The following is a 19,383-nucleotide window of genomic DNA, read 5'->3' as shown; positions in this document are numbered from 1 at the left end:
CTGTCTCAGCAGAGCACAAGGCAGCACTTGCAAATGTGTTAACCCTTCTTCAGTGGATCGACACATGGACACACAAAGTGAATAATGATTGCTGTGTTGCAGGGACTGAGGATGGAGTGGTGATGCAGTGTCACTGTTGCCTGCTCCTCTTCTTCGTCCTCTTCGTCGTCCTGCTGCTGCTCTTACTCTCCCTCTTCCATTTTCTGCCTCCATGTTTCCAAAGTTGGCACAAAGGAGCTGAGCTCACATCAGGTGTATTTGTAGTGCTATGGCGTAGACTGATTGGTCTGCAATTAGATTTGAAATGTTTTTGTGTGTGAGTCTGTGTGCTTTTCCAATTTTAGTTGTGTTTTGTATTTTAAATCGATGTGTTTTCCCAATGATTGCATGAGATTTCCCTTTTGAACAATGTGTCATGTAAAAAACAGTTCATTGTGTTTTGCAACAAGTGTGTTGGAGAATTTCAAACACAGTGCAAAGCATATGTGCATATGTGCAAAGCATAAGTTGGCGCTTTTGTTTAGGGCATGGTCACCAAAGTTAGAGGTTGTGATACTTAACAGCCACTTTTAGTGTTTCAGCATTAGACAAAAACTGTAAAACAGGTCAGTTGTTCAGGACAATGCTTGCTGTGAAGCTGCAGAAATGTTTTGTCAACTATGAGACTACCAGCTTTCTTATTTTCTTATACTCTAACTGGGGCGGCAACAGCTCAGGACGTAAGGGCTTGGCTTGGGGGCGGTTGCTGGTTCAAGTCCCACTTGGACCACAAAAAGTATGATGTGGCAGTTGGAGAGCGCTAGTTCACATTCTGGGTGTTGTTAAGGTGCCCTTGAGCAAGGCACAGACCAACACTGCTCTCTGGGCACCGTAGCATGAGTGGCAGCCCCTTCACCCATCTCCTCTACACTGCATGTGTGTTTGTGTGTCACTCTAGCAGATGAAATAAAACCAAAATTTCTCACAGTGTCAGTTAAAATGTCAATATCTTGTTGTGAATTAACCGAAACAATGAGATCATCCGCGTACACAGACAGTTTAAAAGACACGGGACGCCGGGGGAAACACACACCTGTAAGTTTAGCTCTTAGTTAGTGGAGCAGAGGCTCGATGGCTACCGAATATAACATCCCAGAGAGAGAGCAGCCCTGCCTTACCCCTCTCTGGATCTCAAATGGTGTGCTCAGCCCGCCATTCATTTTCAGAACCCTCGCAATGTCACTATTACGAATTAAAGTGACGTAGTCACTGATGAGCCTGCCGGGCACACAGTAGGTCTGGTCAGGGTGGATGATGGACACCATCACCTCTCTCAGTCTAAGGGCCAGAGCTTTGGACAGGATCTTATCATCTGTGCACAGCAATGAGACCGGCCTCCAGTTTTTAAGTTCTTGCAGGTCTCCCTTTTAAGGTAGCAGGGTCACTGCAGCCCTCCTGCAGCTCAGAGGCAGTTTGCCAGGCTCCAGGCTTTCATTTATCACCTCTAGCAGATCTGGTCCTATTGTGGAGTAGAAAGACTTATAAAAGTCAGCAGGAAGGTCGTCCATGCCTGGAGCTCTGCCACTCTGCAGGCTCATGGTGGCAGTGTGGAGCTCCTGCAGTGTCACCTGAGAGAGAGAGAGACAGATGGATGTGTAGAGAGAGAGAGAGAGAGACAGATGGATGTGTGTGTAGAGAGAGACAGAGAGAGAGAGAGAGAGAGAGAGAGAGAGAGAGAGAGAGAGAGAGAGAGAGAGATGGATGTGTGTAGAGAGAGAGAGAGAGAGAGATGGATGTGTGTAGAGAGAGAGAGACAGATGGATGTGTAGAGAGAGAGAGAGAGAGACAGAGAGAGACAGATGGATGTGTAGAGAGAGAGAGAGAGAGACAGATGGATGTGTAGAGAGAGAGAGAGAGAGAGAGAGAGAGAGAGAGAGAGAGAGAGAGAGAGAGAGATGTGACCTGGGCCGACTGCAGCAGGAGGAGAACCAGCTGGAGCAGAGCCTGGCTGCTGGCAGGATCCAACTGGAGACCATCATCAGGTCTCTGAAGGCCACGCAGAATGAGATCAACCAGGATCGTAGTAAACTGTCCCAGATTCAGGACAGCCAGCATTGAGCAGTACAACAGTACCTTGAATGGAACACATGGCGGCAGTATGACCAACCTGGCTGACATGAGCGAGGGCTTCAGTGACAGAGAGAATGGACGTTTTCCAGCCATGGAGGATCCGTTCAAAGTGAAGCCTTGGTGATTAACAGCCAGCCTCAGGAGCTTCCCCCTGACCCTTTCCACTCTTAAGACCTCTTCAAAACAGACCTTTTCCAAGGTGACCATTTTACAAAGCAGCCATCAGCAGCCACAGATCCTTTTGGAGGAGCCCCATTCAAAGAGACAGATCCATTCAAGGCTTCATCAGAGGGTTTCTTCAAGACCACGAAGATTGATCCCTTGTCCACACCAGACCCCTTCAGTAAAAGTACCACATTACCCTCTAAGCAAACCAGTCACTTGACAAGCAGTGACCTTTTCTCTTCAAGCAACCCTAAACCAAAAGGACCAGTGGTCATCAAGGGGAAGAGCGAGACAGGCTGTTTAGTTGTTTGCTGTCTGCAACCTCACCACTAGTTGCCACGAAATTCAACACACTGGAGCATCAGCTATTATTTAACAAGACCTGTTTGGCACTTTGGACTCGTTTGGCAGCAGTTCGTTCAGTAGCAGCAGTAACAGCTCTGCTGGATTTGCAGACTTCAGCCACATGTTAAAGCCCAGAGACCCCTTTGAAGGCAGGGCCAGCTGGCTGCCAGACTACCAAAAGTCAGTGTTTGTGGATGACCCATTCAGCAGAAAGAATGACACGCCAGCTCTACCACCCAGTGGTAAGAATACACCAGTGAGCATGTCTGGCACAGCTGACACAGCCTTCCAAACCATGTGACCCCTTCCAACCCTTCGGCGGTGACACTATCGACCTGTTTCAGAGTAAAAAGGGCCCAGGAGACCCATTCGGTGGCAAAAACCCTTTTGCTCCATCCTCAGCATCAATTAAAATCCTAAAGTCCTAAACTTCAGTTGATTTGGGAACGAGGCTCAGCAGTCGGAGGGGCAAAGCGAGAGAGTGAGAGAGCTGAGCGTGAGCGTCTGAAGAGGCTTTGACAGCAGGAGCAGGAGGACCTGAAGCTGATCGTGAAATTCAATTTTTCCAAAAATCTCCCCTGTGGTCACCCTTTTTTCTTATTTAAAATAGGTAAAAATAAAATCAATAATTATTGATGTCGACTGATATGAAACACTTATTATATTGTGATACATTTTTCAGCCAAACTGCCCACCTGGGCTGCATAAATAGTGATGCACGGGTAGGGGCAGGAACATCTGGTAAATATATATTGTGGGTGGACATGTGCTGTGTTGTCATGCTTGGTTGGATTTTGACTTAAATTTACTAAATTAGTAAAGTGAGGCAAGTAATGAACACACTACTCCTAAGTCTTTGAAGAGAAGGTGCTGGTGGTTGCAGGAGAAGATTGGGAAGAAAGCTGTTCTTGCTGTGCACGGTATGAGTCCTGTACTCATTGTATGTCTGTATGTTCGTTCACCTGCTATTGTGATGAGTAAATTTCCCCAGTGTGGGATAAATACATGTCTAAAGTCTAAAGTCTAAATTCAAGGATAGCAGCTCAGTGCTAACCTGCTGGGTGTTCCTCAGATCCTCAAATTGGCAGGACCTCGTGTCGCTGCAGTGAGGAGAAGTTCTTTGGGCGTGTTGCCAGTGCAGCTTGCAGCTCTCTACAGCTTGTTGGGCCCAGAAGAAGAGAGCTTGAGGGCAGGCAGCCCTGTGGGGGGAGGTGGAGAGGAGAGCTTGAAGATCCGAAGTTGAAGAAGTGGAGGGCGTCGAGTGAGAGAGAGAGAGAACAATGTATGCTCTGGGGTTTTGACTACCTGTCACCCTGACCAATAGCAGCTCAAACCTGCATTTTGCACCTAGGTGTGAAGAATGGGGAATTCTGGGACACTGAGTTCAATTCAGAGTCCATTTTGAAATCTACAATGAATGACTTCATCTGTCGCTCCCGACAAGAGTAAATGTATTTTCTGAAATGTACATTTGTCTCAAGCTTGGTAAAAGTGTTTCACATTTTGTAATTTTGGTTTGCACCTCCTGGCCACCGTACCTATTAGATGTGTAGGTTTCATATCTGACGTTAACAAGCATCTTTTAATATTCAACAAAAATGCAGATGACAACAGCAACGTGGTTGAACATTTAATGTAATTTATTATTTAAATTTCTTGTTCCATCTCTTTGATTTCTTCTTCTCTCTCCATGATCATGGTCCCATCAGAAGATCCCTCCTCCTTCCACATTATGGGCATGGGGAATGTCATACGACCCCTCCACTTTTTCCTTCTTCTTCTGCTTCTTCCTTTTTTTTCCCTTTTGGTTAAATATGGAAAAGGATTATTCTTCAGTATCAGATTTGTTTTTTGTTGCTCAAGTCAACACTTAAACAATTTGTCATGTGGACGTTTTGTATAGGAATACAGAGGTGATCTTCAGGGCATGGAGCTAAGCCCTCACTCACACCCTGTCCATATGAAAATGCTCTTTTGTGTAAACTCACGTTTTCCATTATTTTGTCATCGCCCCACCTCTCAACCTCTGACCTCTGAAGCCCGCGACGCCTCATAACAACAACAATGGCAGACTACTGCTTGTGTTCGTCTTTCTTGCAACTTACGCGCCTTGTTGAGCCACATTTTGTAATAACGGTGCATTTTGTAATAAACATCCAAAATGTAATAACTTTTTCATTTCATTTTGTAATAAAGCCGCATTTTGTTATAAACTGCCGCATTTTGTAATAAACTGCCCCAACGCATTTTGTAATAAATTTTGCCGCATTATGTAATAAGTTATTACATTTTGAGAAGATTATTAAAAAATGCACTTGCAACTTTTCTATTCTCTAGAAAATGTAATAACATGGTGCATTACGTGATAACAATTCTAAAGCATAGTTTATTAGTTTGTTAATTGTATTTTATTTTACTTTAAAGTATTTGTAAAAGCTAGGCCTATTATTAGTATCACTGTATTAGCCTAGTAGCAGTACTTAGCAATTACTATCAGTACACTATTCAAAGGTTGCATTAACAGAGAATATTCTGTAAATTCCAGATTTTTTTTATTGGATACCAAAACCGCATCAAGAATAGTTATAAACATCCAACAAACCTTATTATGCTTCTTGTAATACAGAACAAAACTCTGGGTATCAAAATTTAATCCATTTGTAAACATTAACATATGCACATACAAAATAGAAACGCTGATGAATAGGTAAAGAACAGCTTCATTTATGCATTTATAGAGCCTTTCAACAACAATAAATGCAACCAACACATGCAGGCTTGCGGTCAATTTAAAATAATAATGAACCAATGAATATAAGTTCTACCTTAAACAACGTAAGTGTCTTCTGCTTGTTTAGAGAGCTGCTGTGACCAGCAAATTTCTCCACTAAGATCAATTTTAAACAAATATGAAATTGCCTCAAAAGGCTAAACAAACAACAACATTTCTATTTCCAAAATATATGCGTAATTTCAAATTGTCCATGTCTAATATGTCTAATTACCAGCCAAGCCATAAACCACTTGGAATGTTTCCCAAACAGCTCCTTGAGTTTTAATGCCACACCACCAGGCTGGATAGGTGAGTCAGACTCATCTGGTGAGGCAGGCTGGATAGGTGGGTCAGACTCATCTGGTGAGGCAGGCTGGATAGGTGGGTCAGACTCATCTGGTGAGGCAGGCTGGATAGGTGGGTCAGACTCATCTGGTGAGGCAGGCTGGATAGGTGAGTCAGACTCATCTGGTGAGGCAGGCTGGATAGGTGGGTCAGACTCATCTGGTGAGGCAGGCTGGATAGGTGGGTCAGACTCATCTGGTGAGGCAGGCTGCAGAGGTGAAAGTGTGTTGTTGTCATATAACTGTCCTGCTTGAGCATCCAAAACATGCTCTGTAAATGGTGTCACTGGTCCCTCCAAACTCAGATAATGTTCTCCATGCCCCTCTGCCACATGACCAAGTACTAGCACTGGATTGTTGTGACAATATATGTTTGACTCTGAAACAATAGTTGAGGCATTGATTCCAAGAGAGGAAATTACAAGAAACTGGACCTGGAAAATTTCAGATGCTCTTTGCAATGTAATGTGGTCACCATAGGTTCCAGTTTGGGCCATTCTTTCCAAGTATCCATCCCAGTCATTGCCCTTGACAAAGTTGAACAAGAGTGTTCCATTTCCATTGTATGGATAATTCCTGAGGTCTTGGACAATTTCATCTCTTAAGCTTTCTGGTGATCTAAATATTCCAAGGGTGGATAGCTGGTCAGCCATGGCTGCAAACTGACAATTTCCATCTGGGTCAGGGTCATAGCGAATGCTTAACTCCATGGACATAAATGCCTCTAGTCTGTCTGTGTGTGTGTACTGAAACAAAAGTGGGTTTAGGCCTCTCTTTGATGGTGCTGTCTTGGGTTTTTTAGAGTGTGTCTTTTTCGCAGCTGGGTCGCACTAGTTATATCCGACACGAAGAACCATTTTTGTGTTTGTCGGAGGGTCTTTGGGTCCCTAAAACTCACTTTGTATTTTGAGAGCTTTCGATTTTTTTTTCACAATTGTACCACGCCTTACGTGATACTTTTTGGAGACTCGATGGGCACCATCCCTCATACTGACCAAAACAGCGTCCTTAACATTGTAGTGTTGTGATAGGTTTTGTTTGAATGCACGCTTGATCATTAGTTTAGCACAGTGCTCAGAGGCCTTCCGTGCCATTCTTCTCACCCTTTTTCGTTTAGTATCAAATTTTTCTCGATGTCTCAAGGATGGTAAAGTTGAATGTTGATTCCTCACAGATTCCTTACGAACAGAAGATGGAGAACCGCATAAAGGATGCCTTATGCTGTTGCTTTTTCTTCCATAGTATACTTCAAATGGAGACCTCCAGCCTAAAACTTCTTTAAGATCCTCATTTAGCACTCTTGAATATACAGGTAGGTGCTTGACCCAGTTAACTCCGTTCCCTTGAAATTTCACCAGATCATACATGATCTTCTTTCTTAGCCTCCTATGTGTCCTCTCAACCTTTCCTTGGCTTTGTGGATGATATGCTGAACTTTCAATTATTTTCACTTGCAGAGATGTCATTAGAATTTTCACCGCCCCTTTAAACTCAGTCCCTTTGTCATGTTGTAATACTTTGGGTGGTCCATGTTCACGATAAATCTTGGTAAGGTGTTTGGCAATTTCAACACTACTTTTTCTTTTCAATGGTTTCAGCCACATGTAACGACTGAACACATCCATCACTGTGAGAATGTAACGGTATAAAGCCTGACCATAACTAATTTTCATTTTTCCCATGTCCAATAGGTCAATTTGGTGTCGATCTTGCACTTCTTTGGCTTGAATGGTCATCAAAGGGGGCTTATTCAGAAACTTTGCATTTTGAAGTTGGTACCACTCAGTTTTGTTCAAGATTTCCTGCACCTTTCTTTCACTTATGCCACTATGATGCATTTTCAGTCGTTTGCTCAACTTTCTTGCTCCAGAACCCTTAGTATCATCTAGACCCTTTTTAACAACACAATCAACATTAGACTGTAGCATGACTGGCTTGCCGGCACACAGCAGTGTCTGCCCATCCTCACTGAGAGAATAGACCCCTTGATTTCTCCAGAGACGCACCAAGGCATTTTGTTGAATTCTTGTGTGTTCAGCAACTGGAACATGAAACTCTCCTCTCAACTTGTGATCTATGACATTGTACATTTCCTCGGTCATTGCTTGCTTTTGTCCATGGCCTACAATGAGCCCCAGCAGGGTGCAGGTCAGGGTTATAATTAGCAGACCTAAACTCCCAAAACTAAACTGCATTTTGTGCCCTTTTTTTGCACTTTTATTTTATTTGTGGAATTTCATTTCAAGTACTAAAATATTTTATCTTGAATTAATATTTAAGAAGGCATTTTAATTATTACAATTTTGATAACCCACCACCACCTGCAGCATCACAGTACCATAATTCAAATTGTTTTATGAATGTTGATCTTATGTTATAGCCCTAGATTTGTCTCAATAAAGGGTGCTATCATTAAAGAGGTCACTGCTTTTGTAGGAATACTGAAAAACAAGGTTTTAACAAATTTATTGTTTTCACACCTGTTGTAACATTTTTAGCCTTTTAATAGCTATTTCGATGCTTACTATTTATGACTGTGTTAATTCATAGCATGGAATGTTAGGTATTCAGCTTCACTCATTCAGCCAATGGTTTTCAGTGACTTCACACAGGGAAGGTAATGCTCTCTTATCCAACATTCTCCATATGGCTAAACTAGGAAGAAGTGAATTAGTAAGTTAAACTACGTAATTAGACTTACAGTGAAGGGTGAAGCACAACTATCAAAGCTGTTGTTCACAATGAAGATCTACCCACGGAATAACACATGAGAGGGGTGAACAGAGAGGCAAGCTTTGAAACAGCTTGGAACTGTAAAGTTTGGCATTCATCTTAAACCATTTTAGCGCAAAACAGCAAGTTATTTGTTATCCAAATTAATTAAGATCTGCAAAGTTTATGTACACTTCAAATAGGCAACTAAAGTTATATTTGGAGTATTCTGTCATACATAGATTTATTGGGCTACATAGCTCTAAGGGAAATTGCATAAAAAACAACAAAAGTCACTCTTGTATAAATTCATTGTTTAACAAACAACAATAATAGGTATTATTACATAATGCACCATGTTATTACATTTCCTAGAAAATAAAAAAGTTGCAAGTGCATTTTGTAATAATCTTCTCAAAATGTAATAACTTATTACATAATGCGGCAAAATTTATTACAAAATGCATTGGGGCAGTTTATTACAAAACGCAGCAGTTCATTACAAAATGCGGCTTTATTACAAAATGAAATGAAAAAGTTATTACATTTTGGACGTTTATTACAAAATGCACCGTTATTACAAAATGTGGCTCAACACGCCTTGTAGTCGTGTGTGAGTTGGAGCAGCAGTTTAACCTCATTGTCGGTTGTTTGTATACAGCCTGCAGGCTTTTTGCGCATGCTTCTTCCAAGTTTTTGGTGAATTTCAATTGCCACCCATAGGCCTGGAATATGAACTACAGCGTTTTCAGTCGTTTTCAGCGGATCGGTCTGTATGCAAATATTCTTGAAACGATGCCGAGGAAAATGGAGGGAAAAAAGACCCATATAGACAGGGCCTCAGAGGAAACCACAGTCTCATGCATAATTCTTACCATGTCCAGGCAGAGGTGGAGGTGGATCTGGAGGAGCATCAACTTCCATTCCTTCTTCCTGTTAAGAAATAAAGGTCACATGAGACAAATATTTGTCTTCTGATTGAGAACATGTGACCCTCTGAAAATCACTCCTTAACCTTGAAGACCTTCAGTCATTCTGTTATTGAAAGAAAGAAAGAAAGAAAGAAAGAAAGAAAGAAAGAAAGAAAGAAAGAAAGAAAGAACCCTTTGGTTGAGCCCAGAAAATTCACAAGTTAATTTCAAAAGAAAACTTTCAGAGTCCAAATTATGATTGTGCATATTTAAACTAAATAACTAACCCTTCCACTTTTCCTCCAACACTTTCTAACCAATTCCAAATAGTATAAATTCTTCCAGAATAACCCAGACATGATGAAATATGTTCTTTGTGGATGTCTTCTTCTGACTCCTGCAGCAGAAAATCAAGGAGGAGCCACACTCTCCAGCAAGACCAGTACAGACCAACAGACAGCCAGACAGTTGGACAAACTGACAAAAAGACAGACAGACAGTCAGACAGACAGAAATACATAGACTTCAATACATGCACCGTATTCACCAAGACAAATTCCTTGTTGGTGTAAAATTCTTCTTGGTAATTAATCTGATTCTGATTCTAAACAAATATAGCTGCAAAATGGCACTGTACAAGGTGGCAGCCTGTTGCAGCAGCTTCGGTGTGTCAAAGCTTTTCGTGTTTTTTTCTTTGTTTTTCTATTCTTATTTTCATTGTGTATTTTAGCAACTCTTCTCATGACTAAGAGAAGATGGACGCTTTCTTTTTTAAAACTTTTGCAGCACTTTTTTTATGCCGTTCCTGTTATTCCTGGCAATTGGAGGGTCAGGAGCACAGCAGCGAGGGCACTGTTTACACCCGCGACCAGCTGATTGTGCCATGTAAACCTGCAGTGCTGCCCGGAGCGAGGCCTGAGGTCCCGCAGGAGCTGTGGAAGAGACGCCAGGGCTGCAGAGCCGGAGCGAAACAGATGGCGAAGAAGGAGATATAGACCGGTTGTACCAGCGATCATTCTGGGGAACGTGAGGTGGGGAATAAGATTGACGAGCTCGCTGCGCTGATAAAGACTCAGACTGAATATCATATGTGCAGTGTGTTGTGTTTCACGGAGACATGGCTCCACTCACACATCCCGGACCATAGGGTGGTGGTATCTGGCTTCAGCACTGTTCGGGTGGACAGGGACGTGATAAGCAGCGGAAAGAAGAAGGGAGAGGTGGTGTAATCCCGGACGTGTACATGTGAAGGAACGTCTCTGTAGCCCGGACATTGAGCTGCTGACTGTGGGGATGCAACCCTATTATTTGCCCTGGAAATTCACGTCTGCCATAATTATCGGTGTGTATGTTCCTGCTTCAGCATGACTGACTGCATCACAGAATACATCAGGTTCTGTGAACACACCACCATGCCAACCCGGACTGTACGCTGCTTCCCTAACAAAAAGCTGTGGATTACCAGTGACCTGAAAGCTCTTCTTAACAAGAAGAAGAGGATGTTCAGGTCTGGAGACAGAGAAGAAGTGAGGAGAGTGCAGCATGAACTCAGGGATATGCTGAGGGCCTGTCAAGACACCTACAGGAGGAAGCTCTTTTTCTAGCTTACTGCCGTCATCTTGAGTACCTACCGAGTACCATAGGCACCTAAGCATTAGCTAGCTTGCTACGATTTACGGATTTGTATCTTTTAATGACTATGATTCGTACAGATACAGTGAATGGCTACGAAAGACAACATTTCGCACCTCATCGTTAGGGTGTGATCCCTACTCAATACCCGATGCATTCTTCCAGCCTCTGTGCCAACTTATAAAAACCCAAACTTTGTAAACAGCTCCTAGCAGCTAGCTTAATCACTGAAGGCTAGACTAGCTTCTAGTGACAAAACTGCAAGATCTAAAGCACACTTTGCAAGAACAACAACAAAAATATCAAATAAATGCTCTTGTTTTAAAAATGAAAATTGTTGTGGTTTCATGTTTTGGGAAGGAATCAAAGGCATGGTCTTTTTCAAGAGCTCTCTCTCTCTCTCTTTCTCTCTTGTCATATTTACATAGACTATTTTGGACCTTGTTGAAATTCAAATGCACTTAATATATGGGTCTGATAAAATAATTGCTGTCTGTGGTTCCCTGTGGGCAGTGGCAAGTTCATTTTAAAATTTGTGAACTTAACTTTGAACTAGTTCATGTACACTGAAAACAGTGATTTCACCAAGCAGCAGGCTCTATGCGGCTTTCCTGCCTACATTGTGCTCTTCAAAGGCAGCAAACTTGCATGGAAAAACAGTTCTAACCATGCAGATCATCATGAAACACATGAAACCAAACAAATCTCACCAAAACCATGATGTTAGTCTTTTCTGGTCCAACAATTAGCAACTCTGGTTGAGTTGGGGAAAAAACTCTGATTCAACAATTCAATTACATATGAAAACATTCTGGCTCTACACGTGGTTTTCCATAAAAGGAATACGCAGGGATACGGAGGTTCTACGGTTGAGAAAATGTAGTTCCAAAAGAAAGGGTGGTCTTGACAGTGATGTAAAGCGGTGTGAATTTTCTCTATACAGCGTACACTTGAATTGCTATAGATTTTTTAAGCCTTTGAGCCTTGTTTGAGGTGGCTTATTTCTCTTTTTCTCTGGACCTCGTTCACTGCAGTACAAAGCTGAGCGTCTGGGCTGGAGCGGCTCTCTACTTCTCCAAACTGAGGCTGTGCTGATCGCTGATTACGGTAGAGAACAGATCGACTATAGATATGTACTTTATATGACCCCACGTCAAAAAACACACTATCCCTTTTAAATCGCGCTCCTCAAAGTAAGCAAACTCCACTGGTAAATCATTTTTTTCAAACCACACAACACACCTCATTCATAGTCAACAGCAACAAAATAAAACTGATTAAACAATTCAGATATTCCTCACAAACTACTATTTATCACTCACAGTACTGACCTAAATAAATTTATCAATAGATATGTGAATTAGTTACCTCACTATCAAGTTGAGTAGGTTAGGGTTAAGTTAGATCGATAGGCACCGCCCATCAGAAGTTTTGACATTTTCACACACTTGGGTGCACGTATAGTAATTTTGGAATTGATAGTTTCAATTTCACAGAAAGCAAATTTTCATACGTAGCTAGGGAACAGAAGCTCATAGCAGAACCTTACCCTAAACCTTTCCTTTCATACAATAATTATGAACATGGTAGCATTAATAAGTGAGTGTCTCCCCACCCCCTAAGAGTGATTTTCAACTACTAAGTCAACTTTTTGTAAAAGTCAGGAAAAGTGTCTCTAGAGTGATTTGAATACTCCCACCCTCACGCTGGCTATTGCCTCCTATTTTATGCCAGCTACCTGAACAAGGGGCCGCCATTTTCTCACTTCACTTGTATGGGACAGCCTGACCATGTACAACCTGAAAAAAACAAAACAAAAAAAACTGTGTCGTTTGTAAACATGGCCAGGTCAGGCTGTAAGTGCAATGTCAATACAAGTCACGTGCAAGGCAAGAAAGCCTTTTGTCACACATCTGTTGGACTCTTTAGTCTGGCATCGGTGATGCTAGGCAACTGGACATTACCTAGCATCACCGCTGCACTCAAGCTTCCACGCCACGTCAAGGCAGAGTCCATGTGGAGGAACCTAACTACAACTATATACAACTAACTAAATGGAACTATGACTACATCTAACCAACTGTATCTAACTATAACTACATCTAAATGTAACTACATACAACTTGACTATTTACAAATATACAAAAGATGATGACATGTCACCTTAAAGGAGAACGTCAGCCGTGTTTAACTCATATCCCTGTTGATCGAGGTGAGAGAGATAAGGAGTAAAAAGCGGCCAACGTTCTCCATCAACCAATCACTACTTCATTGAAATTTTGTGCCTGCTTCACCTCGTTCACCTCCACCTCTACGCTGCCTGTCTGAATAAAGTAATGGCAGCAAGAAGTATATTTAGAAATACACAAAAGACTCCCCCTGCTTGGCTGATTATTCATTAAACTACCTGAGGTGGGATGCCCCAGGGGAAGGAGGTAGGGTTAGGGAAAGGTAAAGGAAGGGAAGGGGTATAAGTGTGTGGCACTTTAACGAAACAAGTGATGTGCATGATGGGTGCAGTTTTTTGGTGATAGGGAAGATGACGGTGAGGGATCAGGTTAATGTAAAAACCTCAAACTTCATCTTGGTGACTGCACTAACATACATAAATGCCCCTTCCATTTGGCAAGCTACAAATGGAAACTCTGAAGTTTGCCTTAAGAGTTGTCTCGAAAAGGAAGCCAACGCTGACAAATTACCATTCTGGCTGTCATGTCCAAGTGTCAACAGTTAGTGAAACTGTTAAGTGCTTTTCAAACTGCAAAATGTAGGACTCTTTAGTCTGGCCCCCGTCATCCCAGGGATTCTCCAGAACGGCTGTACCAAGCAAAGTTAAATCCTGTGTGGCAAGGCAGAGTCCTTTGGAGGAACCTAACTACAAATTTGTACAACAAACTAAATCTAAATATAACGACATCTAACTAATCCTATCTAACTATAACCCCATCTAAAATAACCCTAATGAACTATTTACAACTTAACTACATCTAAATATAACTACCTAACTATATACAATTCAACTATTTACAAATATATAAAATATGTCATCTTAAAGGAGTGACATTGGCCGTGTTTAACTCATATCCCTGTTGATCGAGGTGACAGAGTGCTGTCAGTAGGAAAAAAAAACATGAATGTAGGGTGCAGTAGGGTTAGGTGTCTCTCCCTATGCTGACCAACGACAACATAGTTTGGGTAGAGAGACAGAGGCAGGGCGCTGGCTGCCGCAAGTTAGTCCCCATCTCACCTCCCACTTGCCAGCATGAACCATGACAGAGGAGAGGAGAATAGATGGAGGAAGAGTATGTTGAGAGGGGAAACGCCTTAAGCGAACCTCCATGCATAATGGCAGGACAAATCCAAAACACAGTAGCGTGTCCAGTGGCTAAAAAAAAAAAATAGTTCCATAGTTCCAACGTCAGGTCAGAATAGGTAGGAGGGGTTGGGGTTAGACGTGAAGGGGGGAGTGGTTGAGGTTAGGATAACTGACTGGTGTGGCCATATTTAAGACCAAGAAGACCGGCAAAACACAGAAAGAAATCACAGAAAGGTCAAAGACAAAGACAGCATTGGAGACATTTTGAGTTTGCTAAATAAAAGTAATTAGAGATTGTTGCTCGCTAAGTGAGTTGGGACAGTGCCGGAGGTGTCATCGTGTCAGGATACGGCACAAGTGGATTACTCTGAACAATGCCGAGGACCACTGCCCGTCACCCTGAAGGGAACAGGAATAGCCCTCAGACATCATGGCAGTTGTGTCCACCCACTGTCTGAATTTAAGGGAAGCTGGGCCAATATGTCGGCCCGCAATGCCCCAAGAGCAAAAAAACAGTTAGGTCTTTCGATTGATGACGCGCAAAGTCTGTGCTCACTGGGAAAGTATTGGAGATATTAAGAGTTTGTAGAATAAGACTAAGGCCTATTTAAAAATTGTTGCTTGCTAAGTGAGTTGGGACAGTGCCAGAGGTGTCATCGTCCCAACACCACAGCAGTCCCCTCCATGTGGTCTGCACCAGTGGAGAGCGAAAGCAGTTGGAGGAGCCTGTAGGGCACAAGTAGAGTACTCAGTAGAGAACAGCGCAGGAGACCATTGCAAGTCATCCGCAACAAGCTCCCACGAGTCAACCAGGCACCCCTGTTAAACCGTAATTCCCCCCCATCGGCAAAGACACTGGGAGAACACATGGCCACATCGGGGGATGTGGCTGCGTGCGTCCGGCATGCAGAGCCCCAGGAGGGAATGTGGTGGGGTGCAAGGAAGAGCTCGATGAAAGCTGGAGGGAGCAGGAATGTTCCCATAACACCATGACAGACATCTGCACCTGTTGTCTGGATTTAAGGGAACGTGGGCCAGTACGTCGGCCCGCGATGCCCCAGATGCGAAAAACCAGTTGGGTCTTTTGACTGATGACGTGCAAAGTCTGTGCTCACTGGGACACATCCTCAGTTGTGTGCCTTAGGATCATTGAGTGTTTCGACCCATTACCACAAGACACTCTCACCCAAGGAAGCTCCAGCCAAAGATGTACGGTCTTTGGTGTGTGTCCCTCCTATGCTGCTCTACACTGGCCACACAAGGCTTTTGTTTTTAGAGAGGTGAATTTGTAGAGATATTTTATAGTGCCCATTTTTAGACCGTTGAGATTTTTATAGCATTGATTTGGGGGGGCTCCCAAAGGCAACCAGCAATGTTTCATTGTTACTCACCCAGAATGTCCTGTGGCACACCTTAAAAGTCACCCAATGTAGCTGTTGTTTAGCAGGCAGGACCAGAGAGCCAGCTCCATCCCAGCCCCAAAGTCCACCCCAGCAATGACGGGGGTGTGTGGGGGGGGGGGGGGGTGTTACGGTTAGGATCGGGTAGCTATGCTAAGGGTTTTTTAACTTTGTGGATATAAATTGTCTTGTTTAAAGTTATTGTGATATTGCCGTGAAACGGAATGTCTTAGAGGGAAGAAAGTTTTTTTTAGGAGTTTTTAGGAAGGTTTTCATGTATGGGCTTTCCAACAATGCCATTGCTGAGTCTCTATGACATTCCGTTACCGAGCTACATCACTTCCTGTGCATGAATTGTGTGCATCTCGGGAACAGAAGGCCGTAGAGACTCAGGACCAAGACTGGTGTGGAGACACGCCCACCACCCCTGAGTCTCTACAACGTACAGTTCCGGAGATTTCAGAGAAATCGCATTTTCTATAAGAAATGAATGGGTGATGGATTTGGTGAAAGTGTCATAGCTAAAAAACTTCTTCCAGAAAGTGTTCAGGAGCATGTTTCAGGTCATTTGGAGTCTATACAGCTCCCTATAAAAAGCAAGGAATCTCTGTCTGTCTGCGTTTGCCTCAAACATCTCTGCGGATCAGGATCAGACTGACCTGAGAATTCTGCTAGCATTGCTAATCATAGCCACCATATCCATGTGTGCACCAGAGCCAGAGCCAATCACTGTAGAGCTCACTTCCATGACATACCTTAAGAAACAAGCGGATTTAGACCTTCAGCAGCATGAGCTGGACCGTGATTTTGCCGCTGGTTCGGTCCCGTTCTGTGCATCTAAACTGACTGTTGTGGATTAATGAGACCAAACGAGTCTGGACCGAGTCTGTTCCGGTCTGAGGAGATCCAGGTATGCAAGGACAACAACGTGGAATTGGAATCTGTGGATATTCGTGTGTAGCTAGCAGCTAGCCCCACCCCACAGCCTACCTCCCGAGTCGACGGACTGGATGCACCGGCATGTCCAAAACCAGACTTAGGGTAAATGATGTCTGCCACGCTTTTTTGCGAACATTGCTGTCACGTTTGCTTTGTGTCTGGTGCAGGAAGAAATGGTAAAAGCAGCAAGTTTGGTTGCTGAGGAACAGGGGAAGTGTTTGAGGGACGCCGGCGGTGATACAGACGTCGACAGAGATAGCAAGTTTTGAGAGCTGAGAGATTTGTGACATATAGCGTGTGTTTAGTGTAGTTTGTTTAGTGTGTAGTGTAGTCGTTTTTTTGTGTTGTGAGTCAAAACAAGGAGGAGACTGCTGAATGTGGAGAATGAGCTGAGGAACCCTGAGCCTGAGGCATTGCCTGCATTTAAATGTAAATAGTTACATATAACTTTGTAAATTTCAAAAACTTATGCACAAATTTAGCAAACAGCAATTTATATTTGCATTATAACAAATGCAATTGGTTCATTAAACATATTTGTGGTTTTCACAGTAAAAAATCTAAGTTTTTCCCACTCTGATTTTATGTTATTTTGTGATTGTAGGTCCATAGTGTTAATACAGTTTGTCAAAATGAAAAAAATAACTGTACAGTCACACATGTGAGGTTATGCTGAAAATACTGACACCAAACAAGGCAAGGTAAATAGTTTTTAAGGTGAAATATAATGGTAAAATCAAAAGTAGTCAAAAACAGCCAATTATATCCCTGATGTCCCACCTTCAAACACAACCTCATTCGGCCGTCCATGAAAAAGCTACTTAACCTCCCACTTTTCTATATGAATACATGCTTCATACGGGCAATGCACTAGTACCTATAAAAATAAAAAAAAAAAGTAGAATTTTTTGTGAAATTTGGTGAAATGTCACTGTCAGAGCCAAAAAACTTGTTCCAGAAAGTTTTTAGGAGCGTGTTTCAGGTTATTTGGAGTCTATACATACCTGAGTAACTAACCAACTTTTGGGTGACAGCTGCCAAAGTGTGAGATGGCTGGGTTTAGGCCCATTCCCCGAGTGGTTGAGGCTGAGGAAAGGGGTAGGGTTTGGTTGTGGGAAAAAGAAACAACACAGTCTTAACCAATTAAACTAGACCTGGGTTGGCTGTGTACTTGGATCACTGTTTTCCATCTACACAAAATGTCTTATAATATGGATGCTGGGTTCAAGTGATTAGATGAATAACATTTCCCATTAGATATGCAGAGGGACTTACAGGCTTATGGTCGATAAATGCCAATTTGGACTCCTTGATGGTGTCAGCTTTGTACACTGTTGGTGGAAGTAGCATTGGTAGCTGGCTCAGGGCCAGTTCCCCCAAGCAATCTGTAGGAAGACAATTTTATAGGTATCAATACATAGAATGGCATATCTGGGATTTGGTCATTAAGTAGCAAAATAAAACACCTAATGAATTTGACATTTGCATAGTCTGCAGTACAATATAATATTGTATTACCGTGTATTAATCCATCGAGCAAAGAGGTCAGTTTCCCTTCTAGTGCTGTTTTATCAGCGAAAAGTATGACTAAATATCGTCGTCAACGAACCTTTATCACGCGAAGGAAACGAGACGAGACGCAACATAAATGGTGGTCATGTGACGAAAACTATAATCAAATATATAATGCAATATTGTTGATGAATAAAAACGGGACTAAATGTGGTTTACAAAAAAAACCTCTACTAAAGTATCTTTTTATTTTCGTTGACCAAAACGAGACGAGATGAAATGTATTAACGTTATTTCGTCCCTTATTATTATTTTGCAATATTTCTGAGTCCTGAGTCTCATTTCGGGTGCTGCATCAGGTCGCACTGCGCAGACGCAGGCGACGTCTCTTCCTCAATCCCCCCCCGCCTGGCATTGTTAAAAAGATGCTGCTGGTGGCTCAACGATAACTCAAGACACAGAGCGAAGTCTGGCACTAAGAAAGGGACCGATGGCCGCCAGCCGGGGTTCACTGCGGTCAAGCCACCCACCACTCCGAAATCCCCGGTCAAGCTAGCCGCCACTTAATTTGCAGTGCCTGTATATAGGCGATATTACGGTAATGCCGTGCCAGAACAGATTTCAAAATAAAAGCAGACACTTATGAAGGCAGTCTGCAATTTCACACAAATACAATCAATCAGCCAGTCTGTTAATTGATTGATGAATTATTTAAACGATTAGTTAATTACTTAATTGAGCATTTAAGGAATTAATTCATTGATTATTTATTTATTATTCAATTCATATTACCATCCTTATTCTTATCACACTGAAGCCATAGAAGATGTGTGTCATGACATTTCATCTGTTTGTACAATTAGTCCAACATGAAAATAAACACAATAGCTGGCCTGACCGACCTCTGAAATCTTTGTGGCCCTTTAAGTACCCCTGGTATAGAGGATAGTTGTTTTCAGGAAATTGTGGATAAGATAAGTATACCAGTGGTGTGGGTTAGGGATTTTAATGCTTACAATGAGCTGTGGGGAATTAAGAAGAGAAATAGAAATGGGAAAATTGTATAAGATTTTATTGACAAAAACCAGCTAGTTGTGTTAAATGATGGTTGTTCCACATGGTTTAGAACAAGTCGGGCAGTCTGTTCCTCCATTGATACAACTGCATCAGCAGAGTTGCATCAGTTACTAGGTGGGAGACAATAGATCTGTATACAGTGGGAAGC

At 42.5% G+C, this 19,383-nt stretch overlaps 1 long non-coding RNA gene and 1 pseudogene across 1 annotated transcript; one reads left to right on the top strand and one right to left on the bottom strand.

The window, feature by feature from the left end:
* The first annotated feature begins 1,935 nt into the window (after window positions 1–1,935).
* LOC119015882 lies at window positions 1,936–3,862 on the top strand (annotated as a pseudogene).
* Window positions 3,863–4,284: 422 nt separating this feature from the next.
* Window positions 4,285–18,337, bottom strand: LOC119015897. The gene is made up of 5 exons (XR_005073623.1): window positions 18,165–18,337; window positions 17,922–18,031; window positions 17,651–17,732; window positions 9,324–9,381; window positions 4,285–4,420 (listed from the first exon to the last, which is right to left on the bottom strand). It is a non-coding gene; the product is annotated as an uncharacterized LOC119015897 (long non-coding RNA).
* Window positions 18,338–19,383: the final 1,046 nt, after the last annotated feature.

Source organism: Acanthopagrus latus, unplaced genomic scaffold, assembly GCF_904848185.1.
Source record: "Acanthopagrus latus isolate v.2019 unplaced genomic scaffold, fAcaLat1.1, whole genome shotgun sequence".
In the NCBI taxonomy this organism is placed as follows: Eukaryota; Metazoa; Chordata; class Actinopteri; order Spariformes; family Sparidae; genus Acanthopagrus; species Acanthopagrus latus.
The sequence above is the reverse complement of the archived record's forward strand: the minus strand, read 5'-3'. Positions and strand labels throughout refer to the sequence as shown.